Raw genomic sequence first — 10,696 nt, 5'->3', positions numbered from 1 at the left:
GGTCTGAGCCCTTTGCCCAGCGAGGCTGGCACTCCTTGCACGTGCTTCCTGACCTACTGATTCCAGCTGAGTCCCAAGTGACAGGGTGCTATGCTAGAGCACCCAGTCATAGTTTCTGATAGACCAGATGGATCCCATTCTCATGTGTCCTCCTTAGGAGAGTTCAATTTGTAGTTAATGTTCTGGTCACATAGGAATGTAAAATCTTCACACTCTGTCATCCCTGTCTGAGTGGAACGATGCATTTGAGCAATAAGACAAGCAACTTTCTGGACTCATTTGACTGTAATGTGTCACATTCACCATATGAGCGTGATCCCAGTTCAGGATGGACAGAAGTCATCGAGCATCATCTAGCCACCGCTTGGAGCCTGTATGAAATGCTCTGAACTCTTTTTCCACAGAGGCTCCCACATCATAAAAACCACTGTGGCTTTGGCACCAAGCAACATCCTTGTTGGGAATTTCAGTGATGAAGTTAAAGATGAGTTAAAAGGTATAAATTATTCCTGGAGGAAGTTTCTTGTGGGAAGGCTCATTGTAGGGTCTCAGTGGGGAAGAATCCACACTGTCATTGTGTCCTTGTGCCATGGTGATGGCCAGAACCCCTGGTTTTCCTGCCAGCTTCTCTCTCAGATCTAAGAGTCAGAAACCTCTTTTGGGCCAGTTTACCCAGGTTTATTTTATCCTAAAATAAATTTTGCTAAAACTGATCTGTCCAGGGGTCCAGAGTTTTGTTCTTAGCTTCACAGAAATTCAAACTCGGCCTCAGGTGTGTACCTACTCAAAAAAAAGAGGCAGGGCGGGGGGGACTCTCTAAGCTGACATTTATGGAATATACTTTATACTTTTTCCAGGTTATTAGATACATAGAAGACGACAAATTAGCATTTGGAACAAGGGTTGATTTACATTTCTTACATGCAAATCAATCCAAACAAACTGGGTAGCTGAAACAAATTTTTCTGTATATAAGAAACTAATGGTAACCAAACAGTTGAACTCAGTGGACTACAATAAGAAAAGTCTTTACATTTCCCACTCCATTTTCTATATATGGTGACCATATATTCCAGTTTCTGATTTACACCTGTTGTCCAACTATAAATCTCACTCTGAAAATGTGTCTTAGTTTGGATGATGGTCACTCTACCTCTAATACACACTGGAGAGTACTCCTTACTAATTCTAGATGACATCTCAGGCAAATTTCACACCATCCTGGTGTCTTCTGGGTTTTAATAGCTACATTTTCTATCTATATTATTTCCAGATCACAATTCCAGGTAAGAAGGAGTAAGTATACTCTCTCTCACACTCATTGCAGCTATAAAATCTGAATAAACGCTTAGAGAATCAGTTTGAAGATTTTGAAGGTAAATCAGAGCAGAATGGTTGGAGAGGACAAGAATTCAAAGTTTCATGATTTTATTTTCCTCTGATATACCTTGTCTTGGACTCAACACAGTCTGAAATTCAGAAGTAGGTGTTAGTAATGACAGAGGATTCCAGAAGAAGCCCTCTCATTTACCTTAAAGACTGGGAAAGGGGTTTCCTAACACCCTCCTATTTTTTTTCCTTTCTAGGTTCTTTTACTTTCTGGCCCCTATGTAATTCTGCAAAAGCTGAGGCAAGAGGGCCCTTAGGAGCCTGAATCTCTGTGGAAGGGGAACTGTTCACTTTAATACAAGAAGCTGTGGTCCCTAGAGAGTGTGGCAAACCTCTTTTGATTGTCCTTTTTGGGACTCTCTGTCTTTTTACCATTTAGGTATAGACGTAGAAGCAGTTGGGGAAGTGCACTGCAGAGTAGGTACAAAAACACCAACACTCTAGCAAAAAAAAAAAAAAAAAAAAAAAAAAAAAAAAAAAAAAAGTTAAGAGGCCTTTAGAACCAGAAAGTATCCTGGGGATTGCAGACAGAAAGGAGTCCAGGAAAGCAAACCCATGAGGTTGCTTGCAAACCCCTGGTCTCACTCCTATGCCGTATATACACAAATCTGGCCCCAGATAGACTACCATAAATTTTGAGAATTGAACTATAGAATAGGCCATTTCCAGAGTTCCAGACTGACCACTGAAAGGTGTATATATGGAATAAGTCTAAGTAGAACTGAAAGACCGTGAAATAGAACTGACATTGAAACCACAAGGCTGGTTAGAATTTGGGGCGTGAATCCAACTGGGTCAAGTGCTTGTTAAATAAAAATAGCATTCTACATAGGATTTCAACAAGATCCAAAGTTGCATAACAGAATATTTAAAATGTTCAGGACACAATCCACTGAAAGCAAAAAATTACATTTTCTGATAGGGTTAGGTAGATAACCCTCATCCCATCAAGTGCCCCCCTCAGTGCCCGTCACCCAGTCACCAACCCCCCCCCCCGCCCACCTCCCTTTCTACCACCCCTAGTTCGTTTCCCAGAGTTAGGAGTCTCTCATGTTCTGTCTCCCTTTCTGATATTTCCCACTCATTAAAAAACAAATTTAAATGAAAATAGAAGAATGAAATTGTTTAACCCAAAAGAGGGAAGGAAAAGGAAAACAAAGGAACAAAAAACTGAGAAGCAAACAGAAAGCAAGTAATAAAATGGTAGACATAAATCTAAACATATCAATAATTATATTAAATCTAAAATGTATAAATATAGCTACTAAAAGGCCAAGGTTATTAGAATACATTTTTTAAATAATGGCCCAACTATATTCCCTCTACAATAAACATATCTCAAAAGTTAGATATAAATATATTATATGATCAGAATTAAAGGAAAGTTGGATTTCCTGTATAAATATCAACTTAAGTGGACTTCAGAGCAAAGAAAATTACTGGGATAAAGACAATATCAATGATGAATAAAAGCATAAATTTACTAAAAAGATGTAACAATCTTAAATGTGTACGCACCTAACAACAGAGATTCAAAATACACAAAGTAAAAACTGACAACCAAAAGAAAAAATAGATAAATCCACACTTGTACCTGGAGGCTTTAATATTCTCCTCTCAGGTATTGAGTAACAATAAACAAGTAACAAACAAGTAACAAAACAAGTAAACAAAAACTTAAGGACAGAGAACTAAACAATACCATTTCATTGATAATTTCTGCATCTATTTGACGATTATAGCAGAACACCCAATAACAGCAGAATATGTATTATTTTGATGTACACATGGAATATTTTCCATGATAGACTATATCCTAAGTCATATAGCAAACATTACAAAAAATAAAATAATTATACAAAATACATTTTCTATAATGGATTTAAACTAGAAATTAATAACAGAAAGTAATAGGGAAAAATCTCAAAACACTTGGAAATTAGCACATTTCTAGATAATCTCTCTCTAAAACAGGAAGTCTCGAGGGAAATTAAATAGTATTTTGAACTGAAGGAAAATGCAACCTATCAAAATTTGCAGGAGAGCCCAAAGTTGTGCTTAGGGGGAAATATAAAGTATTAAGTGCTTATATTAAAAAAGGAAAACATCTCAAATTAGCAATCTAAATTTCCACTTTAGCAAGAAGAAGAAGAAAATAATAAAGATAAAGTACAAAAAATGATTATATTCATTATACTGAATACAGGAAAACAATAAAAAATTAATAACACCAAAAGCTGGATCTTTGAAAAGATCAATAAGCTTGATAAACCCTGAGCAACACTGATCAAGAAAAAAAGAGAGGACACAAATTACAAAATCAGGAATGAAATAAATAATAACACTACAGACTTTGCATATCTTAAAGAGATGAGAAGAGAATACTATGGATAGCCACACGGTCATGTATTTGGCAACCTAAATGGAATGAACAAATTCTAAAAAAAACCTGCAAGCTATGAAAATATATCCAAGATGAAATAGATAAGCTGAATTACAAATACAATTAAATAAATTGAATTTGTAGTTTAAAATTTCCAAGTGCAAAATCTCCAGAATCAGAAGTTTCACTGTCTAATTCTACCAAACACTTAAAGAAGAAAAACCCTCCACCAACTTTTACACAATTTCTTTCAGAAAATAGAAGATGAGGGAACATTTTATTTTCTTTTTTTAAGATTTTATTTATTTATTTATTCATGAGAGACACACAGAGAGAGAGGGGAACATTTTCAAAGGTATTTTATTTTTTTTATAAATTTATTTTTTATTGGTGCTCAATTTGCCAACATATAGAATAACACCCAGTGCTCATCCCATCAAGTGCCCCCATCAGTGCCCGTCACCCATTCACCCCCACCCCCCACCCACCTCCCCTTCCACCACCCCTAGTTCGTTTCCCAGAGTTATTTTATGTGGCAAGAATCTTCCTAATACCAAAACCAAACAAAGCATTAGAAAATTGTCAACCAAAGCTCTTTATAAACATTGACACAAAAATATTCAAGAAAATATTGGCAAACTGAATCCAGCAATCCATAGCTACAATAAATCATAGCTAAGGTATCCTGGGTAGGCAAAACTGGTTTAGTATTCAAGAATCTTTCAATATAACCCTCCATATTAACAGTCTGAAGAAGAAAATTCACATAATTAATCAATTCCAAAAGAGCATCTGACAATTTATCACCCACCCATCATAAAAATTCTCAACAAACTTTCTCAGTATAGTTAAAAAAAAATGTAGTTAAAGTCATTGATTGTGACACACTGCTTTCTCCATGGCATTGGGGAAAAAAAGGCAAGGATGTTTGCTCTCACAACCTATTCAAGCTTGTACTGAAAGTTCTCACCAGTACAACAATGCAAGAAAAAGAAATAAAATGCATTCAGTTTGGAAAAGAAGAGATAAAATTGTCCTTATCCCACTTGATTTTCTGTATAGAAAGAAAGCTACAAAAAAAAAAAAAATCCTAGGGCTAATGGATGACCTTAACCAAAATCAAATCTCCAGCAAATAAACAATTCAAAACCAAAGATTAAAAAGTACTATCATTTACAATAGTTTCTTTCAAAAAAAGAATGACTTAGGGGTGAATCAACAGAACATGCCAATGTTTCATACACTGAAAATTACAAAGTATTTATGAAATAAATAAAAAATAATTAAATAAATGGAAACGCATAGCATGTTAATTGATACAAAAAAATCAACATATTCTCAAATCAGCAAATCTCCCCAAATTGATTTAGAAGTTTAACACAATTTCAATCAATATCCAAGCAAGATTTTTTTTTATAGATACAGGCAAACTGATTATAAAATTATATGGAAGGTCAAATGATCTAGAATAACCAAAGCAATTTGAAAAAGAAAGTTGGAGGAGTTACACTACTCAATTTTATGAATCAATATAAAGTTACAGGAATGAAGACAATGTGATATTGGCAAAGTGATAGATCAATGGAACAAAGGCAAAAGTGCAAAAATATATCCACACAAATATTGCCTGATGATTCTTTTTTTTTTTAAGGTTTTATTTATTTATTCTTGAGAGACAGATAGAGAGAGAGATGCAGAGATACATGCAGAGGGAGAAGCAGGCTCCGTGCAGGGAGCCTGGTGTGGGGCTCGATCCCAGGACTCGAGGATCACACCCTGAGCCAAAGGTGGCGCTAAACCACTGAGGCACCCAAGCTGCCCCAATTGCCTGATGATTCTTGATAAAGTGTCATAGGTAATTGAGTGATGATAGAGTTTTAAACAAATGATGTTGGTTAATTGGACATACATATGCAATAAGATGAACTTTATACCTTATGCAAACATTAACACAAAACGGACCATGTATCTAAATGTAAAACCAAAACTTGTAAAAATGTAAAACCAAAACTAAAATGTTGAGAAGAAAATATGACCTGAGATTAGGTAAGGAATTCTTAGATATGGAATTAGAGGGACACCTGGGTGGCTTAGCAGTTGAGCATCTGTCTGCCTTTGGCTCAGGTCATGATCCTGATATCCCGCCATCGAGTACCACACTGGGGTCTCTGCAAGAAGCCTGCTTCTCCCTCTGCCTCTGTCTCTGTCTCTGCATCTCTCATGAATAAATAAATAAAATCTTAAAAAAAAAAGATACGGAAATAGAGGGTATTATACTAAGTGAAATAACTCAATCAGAGTAAGACAATTATCATATGATCTCACTCATATGTGGAATTAAGAAACAAAACAGGGATGCTTGGGTGGCTCAGCGGTTTAGTGCCTGCCTTCAGCGCAGGGCATGATCCTCCCTACTACCTCTACCCGGGATGGAATCCCACATTGGGCTCCCTGCATAGAACCTGCTTCTCCCTCTGCCTGTGTCTCTGCCTCTCTCTATGTTTCTCTCATGAATAAATAAATAAAATCTTAAAAAAAAAAAGAAACAAAACAAAGGTTCATAGGGGAAGAGAGGGAAAAATAAAACGAGATGAAATCAGAGAGAAAGACAAACCATAAGTGATCCTTAATCATAGGAAACAAACTGAGGGTTGCTGGAGCAGAGGGGCTGGGGGAAGGGTAACTGGGTGATGGACATTAAGGAGAGCACTAGGTGATGTGATGACTCACTAGGTGAGTCACTGACCTCCACCTCTGAAACTAGAATACATTATACGTTAATTAGTTGAATTTAAATTTTTAAAAAAGATATGACACCAAAAGATGACCTATAAGAAAAGGATTGATAAAAATTAGGAACTTTTGTTTTGGGACACCTGGGTGGCTCAGAGCTTGAGCATCTGCTTTTGGCTCAGGACATGGTCCAGGAGTCCCGGGCTTGAGTCCCGCATTGGGATTCCTGCATGGAGCCTGCTTCTCCCTCTACCTATGTCTCTGCCTCTCTCTCTCTCTCTCTCTCTGTCTCTCATGAATAAATAAATAAAATCTTAAAAAAAAAACTTTTGTTTTAAGAAAAGTGCGATTAAAAGAAGGAGAACACAAACTCTAAACTGGTAGAAAATATTTGAAAATCACATATCCAACGAAGGACATGGATCTAGAATATATAAAGATCTCTCTAAATTCAATAATAAAAATGCAAACTATTCAATTAAAAAAGAAGCAAAAAACTTAAATAGACAATTCACTGAAAAGGATGTACAGATGGCAAGTAAGTACATGAAAAGATGGGCTGGGCAGCCCCGGTGGCCCAGTGGTTTAGCACTGCCTTCAGCTTGGGGCCTGATCCTGGAGACCAGGAATCGAGTCCCACAGCAGGCTCCCTGCATGGAGCCTGCTTCTCCCTCTGCCTGTGTCTCTGCCTCTTTCTCTCTCTCTCTCTTTCTCTCTCTCTGTCTCTCATGAATAAATAAATAAAATCTTTAAAAAAAAAAGAAAAGAAAAGATGGGCAACGTCATCTATTAGGAAAATACAAATAAAATAACAAACTAAAATGGCCAAAAAAAAAAAAAAACAAGAAAAAGAGAAAGGAAGGAAAGAAGGAAGGAAGGAGAGAAGGAGGGACAGAGGGAGGGAGGAAGGAAGGGAGAGAGGGAGGAAATAAAGATAAATCTGACAGTATCAAAATCTACACCGGAGAAATAAAAACTGATGTTCACACACACACACAAAATCCTGTACATTAATGTTTATAGCAGTTCTATTCATCATCAATATCTGGAAAACAAACAAACAAACCTCAGTGACCTTCAACTAGTACCAGTCTGGGTTCAATCAGAAGATGGAAACCACACAGTAATTTTAAAGGGGAAATTTTAATTTAAAGAATTATTTGGCTATAAGAGAGTATCTACAAAAAAATGTGAAAAGAACATCAGAAGTATCTTAGGGCCAAAAAAGAATAGGAAGACAGAGTTGGAAGGGGGTCCTCCTCCAGCTGGGGTGCAGATGTCATTAAAGAAGGTGTAGTAACCAGCCAATGGCAAAGTTCTCCCGGTTGCCTGTGTCTGGGACGTGGCAACCCGAGGCTGGTGGACAGACCTGAGGCAGCATCAGCACACGTCTGGGGGAATGAGATCTGGAACACATGGTGTCCACCCTGATGGAGCTTGAGGGAATAAACTTTGGTCCGCAGGAGAGTGGCTGCTGATGTGGGGGTGCCCGAGGGATGGCAGGAGTGCCACCGTGGGCCTGAGGCCGACAAGGTCACTGAGAGACTGCTTACTCTGAGTGCAGGGCTTGTGTGGGGCTCCACCGATGTCTCACACACCCATACTGCTCAGTGATGTCGCAGCACGAGTGAGGAAAACAGAAGGGGTGGCAGGTGGACCCAGGACCCTCCGGCAATGCCCCTCCAGCTCCCACTACTGATGGAGCTTGACGTTCTTCCCCTGGCCGTGACGCAGAGCAGGTGATGAATGGTCAATTCGGGGCTGACAGGTAATAAAGTGATAATGGGCACAAAACCAATCGATACGTAAATAGTTGTACATGCAGGAAGTTAGATTCACTACTGAGACGCAGTACCTTGGATGAATCTCAAAGCAGCATGCTGAGTGAAAAGAATGAATCTCCAAAGATTACATTTTTTTCATGGATGTGGCATGTTAAAAAAAAAAAAGGCAAATCTGTGGCCAAGGAGAAATCTGTGGGTTCCAGGGATTAGATCTGTGGCTTCCAGGGGGGTGTGACAAAGGGACACTTGAAGCAGGACAGAGCCTGATTGTCTCTGTGGTGATGTGAACCTACATGTGTGTTACCCCTCACGTGGCCGTATTTTAGTATATTTTATTTTTATTTCATTTTATTCTATTATTTTAACTTCTTCTATTTAATTTTAAAACAAAAACTTGAAGTCTAGCCCTGTCTAATATCACAACTTTAATTTCAAATCCAGCTCAAACCTCTCCACTTCTCCTAGTTTACATCCTGTGAGTCTATAGACCGGCGGTGGGATGGGGGACAAGGTCTACTTTTCTCTCCTTGTTCTGCGTCCTCCTGTCTGGTTCTGCCTTTCTCCTCATCGGGTTTGCAGGGGAGGAGAGAGAGGAGGAGGACAGATCTTAACTCAGATGGTGTCCTCTGAAATTGTCTCCAAATGGTGGAGTACCCTCTCTTCTACGTGATGCCAAAGCACTAGCTCCTTCTGGGCGCGGCATTCTAGTGAATTTGAGGGACAGGCTCCCCTCCCCTGCAGCCCCACCGGGACTCCCACGAATTGCCTCCTCTGGACCCCCTCAAACCTTGCCCAACGTGGTGAAGCACCTCACAGCCAGTCCTTTCAGTGTGAGTCACCTGGTTCATGAGGAATCAGATGCCCACTTTCTTGCCATCCCAATGGTCCCAGCTGACCTCCCACTGCCAATGATATTCTGCTGACGGTCAGGCACCAGGCTGATCTTTGAATCCCAATGGAGAAATGTCCCATTTGTTCTCTCAAGATTTTTTTAAACTCTTCATCATCCCAACACCAGGGCTGCTGCTGTGGGAAGGATAATTCTTCAGCTGCCCACACCTTCAGCCAGGGGCAGTGGGGGTATGTCAAATGTTAATTATCCAGCTGGCAGACAAGCTACCCCTCTGAGTTGTCCTTTTAGAGCACCTGGTGGTAGGGCTGAAGTGCCTCTTACCTTGGCTGCTAGGGGTTGTGGCATGGAAGTCCTGCAGGGGTTTTGTCTAACACGTCTGGATAGACCAGGAGGGCACTGTCATTCACTGTCCTTAAATTTGTGATGTCTGCCCAAAATCAGAGTCAACTGGGAAAGCCCCACCTAGCATCTTGCTGCACCCACCATGAGTGAATTTTGGTGTCCTCTTCAAAACCAATTACACTAAGGCAAGTTTTGGACCACAATTTTGCACATTTAAGTACCTCATACCAGCCATTCTTACCTTTCTGATCTGGCTCAGTTCATGTTTAGAGGTTTTTCACAAGCCTCTCCAACTCTAAGTGGATTATTGAACAGTTGCACTTATGAGGATGCCTGCAGGAAACGGCTTTATTCTTGTCCCACCTCTGCTTGCGACATTCCATAGAGTCTCTTCGCTTCGGGTGCTCAGGTCCCACAGGAGGATGTTTATGAATCAACACTCAGCCATGGGTGGATGATCACTAACAGGATTGCACCTTGAGTCTAATTAGAGCTACTGCAGAGGTGTAGTAGATTCTGCTGTGTGTTCTCCAAGATCATCTCGTCTTTTCAAACATACAAGTTGGTCTCTTTTCCCAGCCTCCTTTGTAGTTGGATGAGGACATGTAGACAAATTTTTCTAGAACATGAATGGAAATGATATGTGATTTCTACACAGAGGCAAATACATGCGGGAATAATGTTTCCACACTCCCTCTCCTGCCATTGTGATCTCAGAGTCCACATGCCTGAGATGGCATTGGTGTGTGACAAAGAAGGGCTTCCCAACCCACATTGGACCATAATGTGAGTGAGATGTAAACTTGCTGTGTTGAGCCACTGAAGTTCCAGGATTATTTGCTACTGCGGCAGAACCTAAATTGTCCTGACTAATGTAAGGCAAAAACTTTTCTCTTTTCCTTCTTAATATCTCAGAGTACTCACCTTAGGGTTTGTCATTTGAATTTGTCGTGGCTTTTGGAGTTAAAGAAAATAATACCAAAGCAGGGGTTTTTTGTTTATTTGTTTGTTGTTTGGTTGGTTTTTGGTGGGGAGAATCATGCTTTTCCTTTGTGTTCTTTCACCTCATTTCTCCTCTATTGACTTCTTCCTTTTGTCTTCTTGTTCTGAACAACATCTTTGTGACAGGGTCATTCAGTCAATAGTTGTTGAATCGAACTCTGGGGCTTTGCTTGAGGAACTGCTGATAAGGAAATCCATCCCACTTACACC

Source organism: Nyctereutes procyonoides, unplaced genomic scaffold (assembly GCF_905146905.1).
Source record: "Nyctereutes procyonoides isolate TBG_1078 unplaced genomic scaffold, NYPRO_anot_genome, whole genome shotgun sequence".
In the NCBI taxonomy this organism is placed as follows: Eukaryota; Metazoa; Chordata; class Mammalia; order Carnivora; family Canidae; genus Nyctereutes; species Nyctereutes procyonoides.
The sequence above is the reverse complement of the archived record's forward strand: the minus strand, read 5'-3'. Positions refer to the sequence as shown.